This window comes from Podarcis filfolensis (assembly GCF_964270895.1).
Source record: "Podarcis filfolensis genome assembly, chromosome: 14".
NCBI lineage: Eukaryota > Metazoa > Chordata > Lepidosauria > Squamata > Lacertidae > Podarcis > Podarcis filfolensis.
This window is the reverse complement of record NC_139616.1, coordinates 5,971,023-5,986,387: the sequence shown is the minus strand read 5'-3', so window position 1 is coordinate 5,986,387 and position 15,365 is coordinate 5,971,023. Positions and strand designations below refer to the sequence as shown.

General features: G+C 41.4%; 1 protein-coding gene across 30 annotated transcripts in view; it reads left to right on the top strand.

The window, feature by feature from the left end:
* TCF12 (transcription factor 12) overlaps window positions 1-15,365 on the top strand; it is a 141,706-nt gene that overhangs the window by 27,628 nt on the left and 98,713 nt on the right. For 13 of the 30 annotated variants that reach the window (XM_083586474.1, XM_083586477.1, XM_083586478.1 and 10 more), the window contains exon 4: window positions 3,732-3,793. The exons of the other annotated variants lie outside the window; for them this stretch is intronic. The gene's annotated coding sequence lies outside the window, so the exon portion shown is untranslated. The remainder of the gene's footprint in view (window positions 1-3,731; window positions 3,794-15,365) is intronic. 30 annotated transcript variants of the gene reach the window in all.

The following is a 15,365-nucleotide window of genomic DNA, read 5'->3' as shown; positions in this document are numbered from 1 at the left end:
GGCTTCTGGGATAGCTGCGCAGCCTGCATTCGCTCCATAAGATGCACACACATTTCCCCTTACTTTTTAGGAGGGGAAAAGTGAGTCTTATAGAGCAAAAAATACGGTATGTTCTCTCCACTTTTTGGGAAAAGGACAAGTTGGGTACAAATATAAGAATTCTTAGGCAGGAAGAGGAAAATTGATGTTTTGTTTGACTGACACCACTGTCTATTCTACGAACAGTGTCTCACAACTGTTTTCGCCTTAAAAGGAACTGCCGCATGCTGCACTTGTTTGTTTGCTATTTTGAATTCAGGCATCGCATTAGTCGCCTGAATGATTAAGGGATACTGCAGTGGGAGTGTTTATTAGCATTCTAATACTTTACAATTACATTGCTAATACAATTAAAGCTTTGAAGTTAATTACTTGGACACTGATTGATGCACATATATGTCTCCTTCCAAAAATTGCTTCCACGAGTGAATGTAATGCACTGGCAATGATGTTGGATCTAACCAGAAAATCTCAACCTTAATGGTTATATAAATGCTTATGTAAATATTTTATAGAATTACTCAACACACACAGAGAGAAAAGGAACTAGCCTCACAGTTGCCAAACAATCTCCCACTAGTTATGTCAGAAATTTTGTTACCTTTACGTGAACTAGTGTTTTAAATAAATATTTGCCAGCTTATATAGCTGGCCTCCCCAGGTAGCTTAAATTGGTAAGCAGAAGAGCTTATTTATTGCATTTATATCCCACCCTTTCTTCCAAAAAGCACATGATTCACCCCTCCTCAATTCCTACAACAACCCTGTGAGCTTCATGACTGAGTGGGGATTTGAACTCTGATCTCCCAGGTCCTGGTCCGAATCTCTTACCCCAACACCACACTGGCTCCCTAGAGTACTTTTGCTATGGGGCAGCTTTATAAATTAAGTAGGTAAATAAATAACTAGGGGAAAGCAAAACGTCACTTAGAGAAGGATCTGAAATAATTCCCTTGAAGCATGAATTTGGTTTTTTTCTGGATTGTTTAATTTTATATTTTAATGTGTTGTAAACCGCTTTGAGATTTTTTCCCTTAAATATAAAGCAGAATAGAAATGTAATGAAAAATATAATAAACTTTATTGCAAAAATAGACATTCCTTTGTGGCGACCGCAACCAAGGCATAGCTGTCAACTTTTCCCTTTTCTTGCAAGGAATCCTATTCGGAATAAGGGAATTTCCCTTTAAAGAAGAGAAAAGTTGACAGCTATGAACCAAGGTTTAAGATCCATTTGGTCTGAGTTTCTAACATTGCCAAGGAACATTGCGATATCAGTAAATTTGATAGCCAGGTTAAGAGAGCTGGCATGAAGTGGAGCACCAACAAAAGGTAGGGCCTTTTTAGATGCTGAAAAAGCATTTGACAATGTCTCCTGGGACTTTATGTTTAAGGTTTTGGAATATATGGGTTGTGGAGACACTTTTATAAAAGGAGTTAAGGTAATACATGCTGATCAATCAGCAAAATTGATAGTAAATAATGTATTGACAGAGAATTGTAAAATAACTAAAGGAACTAGATAAAGTTGGCCGCTGTCACCTTTATTGTTTATAACAGTTTTAGAAGTCTTGGCGCAAAGAATAAGATGTAATCAAGAAATTAAAGGAATAAGGGTGGGACAGAGACTATAAATTAAAAGATTTTGCAGAGGACGCGGTGGTATCTGTAAAGGAACCAATAGAGTCAATCCCAAAAGCAATGGAAGAGATAAAAAAATATATGGAGAAACAGCAGGTTTTAAAATTAATAAAGATAAAAACAAACTCCTGGTAAAAAATATGAATGTTGAGAGTAAAAATACATCACAAAGTTCCTCAGGCTTAAAGATTGAAAAGAAGATTACCGTATTTTTCGCCCTATAGGACACACTTTTTCCCCTCCAAAAATGAAGGGGAAATGTGTGTGCGTCCTATGGGGCGAATGCAGGCTTTCGCTGAAGCCTGGAGAGCAAGAGGAGTCGGTGTGCACCAACCCCTCTCGCTCTCCAGGCTTCAGGAAGCGATCCACCCCTCCCCCCGCCGCCCGGGAAGCTCCGGGAGCAGTGGCAAGGTTGTGTGCAACCTCACCATCACTCTCGGACCCATTTTGGGGGCTGGGGTCGGGGGAAGCTCAGGCTTCCCCAGCCCCGCAAGCTCCGAGAGCAATGGTGAAGCTGCGCGCAACTTCGCCATCGCTCTTGGACTCTCCAGGCTTCGCGCAGCTCTCCGCAAGTGGTGGGAGCCCGGCTCTGGGCTCCCACGGCTTGCGGAGAGTTGCCTGCATGCCGAAGCCTGGGCGCGCTGAGCTCAGCGCGCCCAGGCTTCGAGCTTCCCGCAGCTCTCTGCAAGCCGTGGGAGCCCGCGCTGGGCTCCCACGGCTTGCAGAGAGCTGCCTATTCTGGGGGCTGGGGTCCGGGGAAGCTCGGGCTTCCCCCGCCCCAGCCCCGCGCCTGGGGGGAAAATAAATTTCCCCCCTTTATTCCCCCCCAAAAAAACTAGGTGTGCCTTATGGGCCGGTGCATCCTATGGGGCGAAAAATACGGTAAATATCTGGGTGTGTGGTTAATAGCATTGCTTAAGAATGTATATAGTTTACAGAAGAATCCCTGCTTACGCGGGGTTACTGTTCCCAACTGCCTCATGCATAAGTGCCTTCTGTTCCCAGCCTAGCCCCTTTTTGGCACTGACCAGTGTTAAAAACCCAGATATATAATCTAATCGCCAAATGGCACCTTAAACCTAGGTTACGGTTGCCACAATGCAATGTCCAGGGCCTCCCCGCCCCCAAAGAGGTTTGTTGTTGTTATTAATTTCATTTCTGTACCGCTTTATATTTAAAATTACAAATCCTAAAGCAGTTTGCAACATATTAAAACATCAAATAAAACAATCCAGAATAAAACAAATTCAAGCTTCAAGGAGAATATTTCAGATCTTTCTCTAAGTGACATTTGTTTTCCCCTGGCACCAACCTGGCACCCAGAGATCTCCACGTGGTTGCAGTTGGACCTGTGCCAGGCACAAAATGTGCCTGGTTAATTTCTAGCACTGACACTGAAAATGGTGTGCGTGTTGATCGCTCATGAGTGGGGAGGGGCCTGTATGTCAGAAAATGCATGTGAGGTGGTTCTTCTGACCACATACCTGTGTGAAAAGTCTGTAGGAGGGTTAAGTTTTATTACAAACTAGTGTACCACAGAATTGGAAACAGAATTAGGTTTGCTAGAGAATAATTTTTAAAGAAGGTGACAATTGGAAACTGGACTAGTGCAAGTGCTGCTAATTAGACATGGAGGTGGGTGTAATCACAAAATAGTGCAATTTCCTAACATTTGAGTGACCAAATGTAATATCTGTAATCAGATGGGGATGATAACTGCATTAAAATGTCTGCCTCCCTCCCCCTCTTTCAGATATTTACTGTATTAATAAACGAGTAGTAATTGGTGCATCACCAAGTGTAAGTTGAGTTTTTTTGTTTTGTCTGCATAATGATACTTAACTTTCATATGGATTGTAATTCCTATATTTTTATCAGTTAGTATTACCATCACTTGAGGTTTAAACATTTACAAAGTAATATGTGTGGTATAGTATTATTATTTTTACTTTTCTTGGAAAACGTAGGATTTTGAGCCTGTGAACTCCCCTTGAATGAGGGGATGACGCCATTAAAAAATTCTATTTGTTGCTGTCTCCATCTGCTTGCAGGGAACAACTGCACCCAAGCGTCTTGGATGATATAGAAGAACTCCATGAAACAGAATAAGCAAGTAAGATATTCCCCCCTAATGTAGAGGCAATGGAACTGAAAGATGTAGCATGGCATCTAACCAGACTTCCCTGGGAGAAAAGAATGGAAAGTCATATTTTAGATCAGATGCTGTGACCCATTTTTAAAAAAAATATTTTTGCTAGTGATGTCCATGAAGCTGCTGCTCAGGATATAGCTAAAACCAAAGTCAAGAATAATTTTTTTAAAGTGCCAGCAACCCATGGAACAAGGACTTTAGATTACTTTTTCACTGGCAGAATCTTCCCCTCTCCGCATTCGCGGAGGGAGTTTCTAAAGCAGTTTGTGATGGTACATGGTAGTGAGCTATTCAATGAAAATTTTAAAAACTCCACTAAGCAGGTTAAAGTCTCCTGCAAGAACCTAAGCAGGTCTTTGGATCCTTCCCAAAGTAAACTCTGTTTCATGCTTCTACTTTAGATCTAGCAAAGAGGGAATATGAGTAAAATAAATACCTACTATTATACTCTTAGACTTTCTTATAGTGATTGCTGGCCTTCCAGGGCACTGTATCATTGCAGTGTATAAATTTTACCATCCAAATCAATTGTGCTTTATATTAATTGTCTACTTTTCACTTGATAAAAGGATTTTTGGGAGGTGGAAGCTAGGAAGAAAGTTTGCCTACTGATATATCTGTTAATTTTGTTTAGCTGCTGTTGGACTTTAAGATGACATCCAAGCATAAGGATTATTTTATGCTAGGACTGTGCGTTTCTGCAGATTTAGAAACTTATAAAACATCACTTAGATAATATTACTCTTGAGTTTTAGGTTTCCTGTTACTTATTTATGCTTGAACTTACAAACAAGTACTGTGCCTGCCCAGTGAAATGCAGTGCTTCTAAATATTAATTTGTAGCATATACTGTTTATAATGTAATTTAAATAATATGGAAAAAAATAGAAGACTATATATGCCGTACATTTCTTGCTGATCTACTTAATATTTAATGAAATTGTGTCACTTTTTATGGGTCATTGGTCATTTTGATTGACTTACGCAGCCCTTGGAAAACCTAATTTAATTCCTGTTGAAGAGAGAGTGAGGAAGGGGCTTGGATCTACTACAACTTTAAGCTGCAGCCAGATGGGGAATAGGAAACCTGTTACGGGCATTTTCTCAATAACTTTGTCTTTGCATTCTAATATAGTAAAATATTGTTCAACCACTGAATGCTGCTAGTTGTAGAGAGAATTGTAGACATGTGATTTGGGCCAATTCCTCCTGGTAGGACAGCCAGTTCCTCCTGCCCCTTCTCTGTTTCTGAGCTGACTTTCTAGAGCATGAGGTGCAATAAAAAGATTCTTTAAAGTTTTTTTTTGGCAATCCTTTGTTACCAGCAGAGCATAGCAGATATAAAAAAGTAAAGGTAAAGGGACCCCTGACCATTAGGTCCAGTCGTGACCGACTCTGGGGTTGCGGCGCTCATCTCGCTTTATTGGCCGAGGGAGCCGGCGTACAGTTTCCGTGTCATGTGGCCAGCATGACTAAGCCGCTTCTGGCGAACCAGAGCAGCGCACGGAAACGCAGTTTACCTTCCCGCCGGAGCAGTACCTATTTATCTACTTGTACTTTGACGTGCTTTCGAACTGCTAGGTTGGCAGATGTACCTAAGTACTAAAATTCCCAATGAAAGTATATAGGAAAAATGAATTACTTTGAAATATTGTCATCTTTGTTAATGATGAATATATTATGCTTAAACAGGGTTTTCCTCGGAGTATTGTCTCCACATTCTGACTTTTTGTCCCATCAGTTGGCAGATGGTGGGGATGAGACTACTTACCTGAGTTGAGCCACTACCCTGCAAAAACTGCAGCCCTGGGTGTAGATTGGCCTCTCATTCCAACTCAGATCTGCTTTGGGTGCATTGTTTGTCAGTAGGGGCTTGTTCTGAGGTATGAGTTCTCCAGCTTTCTACTCCCAGGGCATACCAGAGGGCTGAAAATTACTGAAGCCACCAGTCACAGAATGGCAGTATAGGATTAGGGCCAGCAATAAAATGGTAGCAGATAGAGGTGACTATTGGCACAATCAGCAAGACAGTTACTGTCGTTGGTAGGGCCTTCTCTGTGGTGATCCCCTGGCTGTTGAACTCCTTCCATTGGAGGTTTCATTGTGTCCCTTTGCAAGTGTTCACTTTGCAAGTGTCAAAGACATTTGGGTGAGAAATGTCACTGAGACTTCTATTTTATCTTCACTGCAGATTGGTTATGTCTTATTTTAATGACTGAATACAGTGGTACCTCCGGTTGCAGACGCTTCAGGTTACAGATGCTTCAGGTTACAGACTAGGCTAACCCAGAAATAGTACCTTGGGTTAAGAACTTTGCTTCAGAGTGAGAATAGAAATTGCGAGGCCACGGCAGCGGGAGGCCCCATTAGCTAAAGTGGTACCTCAGGTTAAGAACAGTTTCAGGTTAAGAATGGACCTCCAGAACGAATTAAGTTCTTAACCCGAGGTACCACTGTATTGTGGTTTGAGTTGGATGTAAGTTAATGCTTATGAAATTGTCTTGATATTAAACAAACAAACAAACAAACAAACAAACAAACAAACACAGACCTCACATATTCAGATGGGTGGACAAACACACATTCAAACAGCCTCCCTGCTCTTCTGTTGATGAGTAGATGGGTAAGGTAGAGTTCCACCTGAAAGTTGGCTGCAGCCACTGATGGTACCTGACCTATAGTTCCAGAAATGCTTATCTGAGGCATCTGTTGGATACGTAAGTTCCACTAAAGGGGAAACACTAAAAATGATGGGCTTTGCAAGCTGGAATGTGTGTGTATAGAAATCCATACTCTCATGTTCAGGGTGGAACTCACTTTGTCTTTGGGAAAAGAAGGTGCTTGTAGGAGCATCAGGTCTTTTGAGTTCATTTCCTTGTGTTGGTGAGAAGAATGTGGGATTTGAACTGGCCAAGATTTGTGAGTTGCCTGGGAATATAGGAAAGACTATATCATATCAGCTTGGACTGCCAGTTTTGGTTGAGTCAGTAGGCCAAATTTAGTTTTTCATCACTGAATCAGCTTAAGATGGTAGCAACTAGGAGCATGTATTTTATTACAGTTGTCCCTCACTTCTGGAATGCTAAGGAAGTCTTAATCTCAGCCAAGTTTTCACAAAGGTTGCAAAGCTTAAATTTCACCTGGCATTTAATTCAGTAGTATGTTAATTGTTAGTTGAAGTGGCATGGGAGTAGTTAGTATACTTGCATCCTACCAGTCTCTCGGGCTAGGCAGTATTTGTATGCTGGGTCCTGATCGTATTCATTTATAGTTGTTTCCCCCACAAACATCTAATGAGGAAAGAGAGAAACCAGTGTAATTCTTATTCACTCTGCTCCATGGAGGAAATAAGCCATAGCTGTCAATGTTTCCCTTTTTTAAAGGGAAATTCCCTTATTCCGAATAGGATTCCTTGCAAGAAAAGGGAAAAGTTGACAGCTATGAAATAAGCTGTCCCTTCTCCCCTTTCCCATTTATTTTGTGCTGGAAGCAGCAATGAGGTATGGCTGGCATTTGTTTAAAAGTCCAACTTGTGAGAACAAATTTTAGCTGTTCTTCAAGAGAGAATGGGAAGGAAAGAAGACATGGCTTTTGTCCCTTGAGTTCATAGAATCATAGAATGGTAGAGTTGGAAGGGATCCTGAGGGTCATCTAGTCCAACCCCCTGCAATGCAGGAATCTCAGCTAAAGCATCTATGACAGATGGCTATCCAACCTCTGCTTAAAAACCTCTAAGGAAGGAGAGTCAACAGCTTCCCGACGGAGACTGTTCCACTGTCAAACACCTCTTACTGTCAGAAAGTTTTTCCATATGTTTAGTCGGAATCTCCTTTCTTGTAACTTGAAGCCATTGGTTTGAGTCCTACCCTCCAGAGCAGGAGAAAACAAGCTTGTTCCGTCTTCCATGTGACAGCCCTTAAGATACTCATTGGGCTTCTGCAGAATTTGCCAGCAATGCCTCACCACTGCTGTTGCTCCCTCTTATTCAAAACTTAACAGGAAAGGAGGGAGGCAAACCCTCTTACACACCCTCCACCCAGAAGTAAAGAAGGGGTGTATTTTCTCTCTTCCAACTGTATATTTGTCAGAAGGAACAGCAGTAATCTGTTGCTTGTACCTTCTGCGAAAGCCCACTTCAAAGCCATAAACAGGGCATGAAGGCAGCAAGCCTCCCCTGATGTGTGCTCTTGGTTGGCTTGTGCCTCAGAATCTATAGGCTCCATTTTTTGCAAATAGCGATTGCTAGAAATAAGAACAGCACCATGCATTGTTTAATTGGATTAAGCTGCCAGCCTGATATGTGTTACAGAGACCTGGCTGGATGTAACTGAACTGACAAATGACTGCTTACACCTAAGATCTACCTACACCTACCTACGCCTAAGATCTAGTGTTGAATGACAGTACGCCTCTGAATACAAGTTGTTGGAAATCCTGAGTGGGAAGAATACTATGGCACACAGATTTTGCCCATAGGCATCTGGTGGTCACTGGGAGAACAGAGTGTGGGACTTAAATAGTTATTTGACCTAATATAGTAGGCTTTTCCTCTTATAGGTGGTTTTGTCCCCAATGGGACCCTCATGCAACAAACGCCTAGGTTTTGAAGATAATGGAACAGTTGCAGTTTCAGGGACAGTCAGGTTTTGAACGGAAATGTATGTGCCTCATACTTGTATCCAGTGTACTACTAGCCTGTGACCTCGTTGAGCTTGTAGATGTGATTTTTTTACACTAACTGCTGTGCTTTAGATGTATTATGATTAGTGCTGTTTTGTGTGATTTTCACGATTTGTTCCACATGCTCCATTTCTTATTTGCCTTGTCAGTTTTACCTCCAAATTTCAATATTGCATTAGGATATTCACTCTTGCTTTTCTCCACTGCTTTTCTAGGACCCCAACCAGGAATTGGTCCCAACATGGACCTGTTCAGGACTCGGTTCATACCTGGTTACAGGACTGAATAAACTTTGTTCATCCTGTTGAATGACTTTTACTGGGAGAAGGACAGTAAAGGGAGTATGAACCTATTGCTTCTACAATAACTTTCAGCAACTTTTGAAGCTATCAGCCATGGTATCTATACCACAGAGTTGTATTGGATGGTTGTGCCTTGGTCCCCTGAGTGTTAACTGCTACAGGGTCAGACCTGTCTTGAATGCTGTATAACATCTATATGAAGCCTTTGAGAGCAGTTACTGGGAGATTTGGAGCTCTGTTTCTCTGTTACAGCTTAGTCAGGTGGGGCTGTGCAAGTCCTGGACCAGTGTCTGGATACAGTGGTGGGCTGGAGGAAGGAGGCCTTGTTGGTCTTGGATCCAGGAAGGGGGTAATTTGTCTGTTCTAGATGCTGTTACAGTTCCTCTGAAGGAGCAGGCATGTAGTTTGAGGGTACTCCTTGATCCAGTGCTGCTACTGGAGGCTGGAGTAGCCAGGAGTGCCTTTTACCAGCTTTGGCTGATGCACTAGCTATAAACTTTCCTGGACAGGGATAGCCTTGCCACTGAGATCATGGTGAGCCACATAGACCCATGTGGTGGTAACATATAGACTGGATTACTGTAATGTACTGCATCTGGGGCTGTCCTTAAGGTTGTGTTGGAAGCTGATGCTGGTGCTGATGCATAAGGCCAGAGCTGGATTCCTGAATGAAACTATGTACTGCAAGCGTATTATACCACTTCTGAAAAGAACCGCCTCCCCAGTACATCACCTCCCCAATAGCATATTTAACTAATCTTGAAATACCAAAACATTGAAGAGCTTTCACTCTGGCTCGTTGCTTGGTTCTATGCTATCTGAGAGAATGCTTCCTCCCATATAGATCTGCAGGTGAGGCCCTTCTAGTTATCCTATCATCCCAGACCACTGGTCATTCTGACTAGAGCTGCTGAGAGTTGGGAGTCCAAAACATCTAGAGCAGGGATTCTCGAACTTTCTATCCCCAGAACCCACTTGAGGCAGCTGAAAATTACTGAGGCGCACCAGTCAGAAATGGTGGTGCAGGAGCAGAGCCAGTCACAAAATTGTGGCAGATGTAAGCAAAGTTACTGACAGCACTTTCTACTGATATCTAATCCATATTTGGAAATTGCTAAATTCTTTGCCACAATGTTTTCCTTGAGGCAATGAGTTCTATGGCTCATCTTTTCTTGAGCTAAGTACAGACACCTGCCCTTTTTGGTGCATTCCGGCATCTCTTTAGCGTTGCTGTTGGAACGGCACTAGTAACCTCGCGTTGGATGCAATGGGTGGCATGGTGCTGAGATTGTGGCAGCTCTGCGATTGGGTGACGGAAAATTGTCTGTCCCCAAAAGGTGGGAGTTCCTACACCTCTTTTTCTAGAAAAAAGCACTGCCTGGAGGTATGGTGATTCAGCCTCCCCATTTTAGGCAGGAGGTTCTAAGTGGAGAAGTGGTTTCTTTCATCACTTCTTCCTGATCCTTTTTACATTCATTTCTTTCCTATCTTATCCTATTAATTTCTATTCCCAGTTTATTAATTAATAGTAACCTTTTCTCTCACTTTTCAACGCCTCTCGCCCTTTCTTCCTCACTTCACCCCCCCCCCCCATTCTTCTGTTTCCTGGCCACTTTTACTCAGCATGCAGAGAGTTGCTAGTGCTTTCATTGATCCAACCAAAAGGCGCTGGCAAGACTGGGGAGCACGACAGGCAAATGGGTGACAGGAGAGGCAGATTGCAGCCCTGAGACCCACTGTTTGAGCATCGCTCAGGAGGCCACCAGAATCTCCATCCCTCAGCAGGGAAGCTGGGTCTCTACTCTGCCTAGCAAGAGATGTGGTATGTGCCTTAAACCTGCATAACAAAAGCAAGAGTAAAGCCACCTGAATCTTATCATTTGCTGAATGGAGTGCAGTCCTTTACTCTGCAGTGCCAGCTGAGAGGTGGCCGGGCAGGCAGGAAACGGCCATTTACTTTGCAGTAAAGCAGGGGTTGGCAAGGTTTATCTTGCCTGGGCTGGAGCGGTCCCGTGGAGATCCCTCTGTGGGCCAGATTGCATGCAGACGTGATTTCCGGCGCCACGGAAGCGAGTTCCCGTGCCGCGCTGTGTCGATTTAGTGCAGCGAGTGGGCAACTCTGTTCTGGGGCAGCTCGTGGGACGGTCAAACGACCTCTGCAGGCCGTTTCCGGCCCATGGGCCTTAGCTTGGTGACCCCTGCAGTAAAGGCTTTACTTTGCAGTAAAGTGCTGCTGCCTTCCTAGTGGGGAGGGTCTGCAAGGCCAGCTGGGCAGTACATTCTTGTGGAAAAAATATGAAACCTTTATCGCAGTCTGGAATTCCTACTGGTAAGGGACAAAGTATCAATATATCGCCTACCCCTACTGCTCTGGAGGTCTTGGTTCAAACAGCTGTCTGGCTGGGGCAATGGGAAAATTTGATTCTCAATTCCAAAGTCTGCGTGGACTATTTCAAAATCAATTAAATATATGGTGGAGCATATTTAGCACATGGATTTTGAAATAACTCTTTGTAGTTGCAGATCTATTTGGATGTGCTGAGGTTTTTCACTGTAAAGAAGCAGATTATAATATAACATAAATAGAAGTAATAAGAAATTTTCATCAGTTGCTTCGGAATGTTGTCATTAGAGAAATATATTATGTGAAAAGAGTTGTAAAACAGATAATATGTAGGCCTCATTGCAGGAAATGTAAACAATTCTTAAAAAAAATTAAGGAGAGTAATTGTTCCTGTAGTTGTCTTACGTTATAGGTAGGATTTTGACTTTTGACACTGAAACTTTGTAAAACTGACATGAATTGTTTATTTCCTACTGTATTCCATTGCTGTTGTTGTGCTGATCACAAACCTTGAAAGTGTGGGGGAGAGGACAGTTATTATGTTGACTATTTTATTACTAGGCTGTCTGTCAGTATACTTTTTATTACGTTTTGTCAGGTATATTTATTATGTTTTGAGAGGTATATATCCTTTAGAACATCCAAATTTCTTGCCAAGGCTTTACAAATTTGTGTAATAAAACTTAAAGGGGGAATGGGAAATGATTTGCCTACTAAAAGTCAGGGAGTATAAATGTAAACCACTATTAGTAGCAGTATTCTTATTACTATTTTTATGTGTGTAACGGCTGTTCGCTAAACACAATAAATCGAACTGACTATGTTTTGTTGTTGATGTTCTGTAATGTGTTTTTAATGTTGTACACCGCCTTGGGATCTTTTGATAAAGGGCGGTATATACATTTAATTAATAACAATAATAATTTTAAGTCAGATTTTTAAAAGGATTCAATAATTTTACATTCTGGTTTTTTTTTAAGTTGATTCTTGTCTGGTCTAGCTTGAATTCATTCTGCTTAAGCAATATTGTTCTGAAGCTGCTTGAAACATTGTGAGCGGCTGGTGTAGAATTCCACTGGAACATTACAAATTCCATCTACATCTATTATTAAATAACCACACTAACGATGGCTGTGGAAGCTGTCCCTCGCATCACACACAAGTATTGTATGGCAGATAACAAAAATAGGGGCTATTGCTATGCACCATTTGCTTTTCCTCTGCTGCCGGTTGTGTCATGCAAGGTTGTTCATAAATCAGTCCATAATTCACACGACCCACATACCTTGATAAAAGCCTGCCAAATATATATGCATTGGTGGCCTGTCTTTCCCCACTTCCAGAACTTAAATAGTCATTATGTTGTATGAAGCCTTTGAGGAAGTATGCAGATAGAAACCACTTTTGACTGTTAGAAGGATGGATAATAGTCATTACAGAGGTGGGAGCTTATTGCTCTTTGTGGTGTCTGAAGTGTAGGTGGGTTCAAGAATAACCTGAGACCGAGATTAAGCTCAAAAAGTTTTATTTAAACACCAGGAACAAGAATGACAAACGGGGGCACACAACCTAGAATATATATCTTAACCCACCCTAGGCAACACAACCCCCCATAGGTCGTCTTGTTCTGTAACTAGCGAATCACAACACTGGTCCTTTTGCAGCAGGGGATTGGCTGCCTGTCAGCTACCAGTAATCTCACTGGAGAGCTTTAGAATCCTTCCTGTCTTTTGTTAGGCAGCTGAAGCTCCAAGAGGCATTAAGGCCTAGACCTGCAATGGTATACACACAGCATGGATTTGGCTTACAAAGCCTGAATACCAGACCCTCCAAGTGCCTCTATTTTCCAGGGGTGTTTCTGATTTAGAGAAGACATCCCAGTTTCTGATTTGATCCCAGAATGTCCCGCTTTTCCTTAGGACGTCCCTATTTTCATCACAGAAATGTTGGAGGGTATGGTATGCTACCCTTGAGCCAAGAAGAGAAGTAACTATACAACCTTTAGAAGGCATCTGAAGGCAGCCCTATATGGGGAAGTTTTTAAATGTTTAATGTTTTATTATGTTTTTATATGTGTTGAAAGCTGCCCAGAGTGGCTGAGGCAACCAGTCAGGTAGTCAGGATATATATATATATAAAATCATCATCATCATCATCATTGATGCCTATGACCTGCAGGAACACCCACTAGCGGCTATGGAATGCCTGAAAGGGCTCAATGCAACCTCCTAGTTTAATGCCCTGTTCTTGGTGGTAGGGTCTGTTCACAAGCTATCCATATTTGAGTGTTCATTATTATACTTACGTATGTTCCCCTAATAAATATTATTATATATAGAAGAATTAATCTGACTCATTGTTAGTTATTTGTTCTGTATTTTATGTTTTTATAGTTTTATGCTGTTTTAATCATTTTAGTATACACTGCCTTGATTTTGTTATGAGTTGACAATTCATGAATATTTTTATAAATAAAATAGTAAAATAAAAATACTGCTAGATTTTGTAAAAAGTCTGTTTCCAGATTTTGCTAAATCTTGATATTTTCATGAGTCAGTTTTCTACTTTCTGGGTACTGGGCAAGCAAATATATTTTTGTTTTGTGTTTGTTGTGGTGGTGGTGGTTGTGTTATTTCTTCTCTTGTCTGAGGAAGAAAAAGGTTATATATGCCAAGAGATTACTTTTGTCTTTGTCAGTGCCAGCCACCACACTTCCTCAGTTCCTGGATCAAGTACAGCAAAATTAATACAGCACTGTCAGCTGCAAGATGTGACAAAGTTGTAGAGTTTTTCTGCTCTGGCAAGAGTGTTGGGAAATCACACCCTTGTACCATGCAGATGATTTACAGCTATACTGTGGCTGTACCTTATGGCATTAAATTATAGCTGCCAATTAACAATAAATATGACTTCGCTTTTCAGCAGGTGATACTGTAAAGACCTTCCTTGAAAGCAGACATTCTTAGTTTGAAATTTCTCTTTCAGCCTGCCTTGCTCATTTTAGGCCAATCTTAAATGAGCGTTAACATGAATATTTTGTCCTTTGTCTATGCTATTAACCCATGAGCCAACTATTTGACATATATGCAAGCTGAGAGGGAAAGAAATGAACAACAATTAACTTTTCTTTTTCTTAAAAAAAAGTTGTTTATTTTTCATGGTACAGAAGATACATTTTGAGAAAACACATGTTACAACAGCGGGCAGCAAACAACTTGTCCTGATAAAATTAGACTTTTGCCACACTGTGTAATAAAGTTTTGTTAGATTAGTCTAAAATATCACACCACATTTTCCCATGAGTGTTGGGTGGATTCTTGCCACAGTCTGAATACAATTGATGTATTTAATAAACATTTGCCATAGGGATTGTGTTTGTTCTTTGCTGCTCTGACCTGACATGTTAATTTCTCAGCCAATGCTATTGACCATACTCTGGTGTGCCTAGAATAGATGTTAAGACCAGTTTTCCAATATCTGGCTATCTCCATATGGGCAGCTGTCAATAGAAAGACTAAGTGGTCACTGTTAGGTTAATCTTGAATGGGTTGGGTCAGTGCTTTTTTCTGGGGTCCCGCAGGGGTATGCATACCCCTAAACATATTGTGAATCTCTGTACTTTTGTCCATTTATTGTATTTATTTTTCCTGAGTTGAACTATAAAATGGTGATTTTCTTGAGTCAAAATGAGAGTACCCCTAAACATTTTTGTAGGAAAAAAGCACTGGGTGGGATCATAAGCCCAAGTAGTGTTACTGCATACATTTCAATTGTTTTGTTATATATCAACCTTACTTCTTTGAAGACAGCACTCCAGAAGGGTTTGATGATGTTACAAAACCACCACATATGGAAATATGTACCTTTGACTGTGCATCCCCTCCAATACCTTACATATCTGGGATAGCATCACTGGTTTATAGTGCCATTTATGCAGAAGTGTTCATAAGGATTCCCTGATTTTTGCAGAAAACGATTTCAGCAGGCTCTTGGACCACAAAGACATCCATTTTTCATTTCGTATTTTGACTTCTAGGTCCATCTCCCACGTCATTTTATTAAAGCTTTATAAATTGAGGAAGCTATGCCATTAGAGAAAGGAGAGAGGAGCGAGGTTAACAAAGATGTGTTCTGTTGCTGTTAGGTTCCTGTTTGCCTAAGTGGAAATATCTGGATTTAACAGGAATCTTAACAGCTGATTGAAATG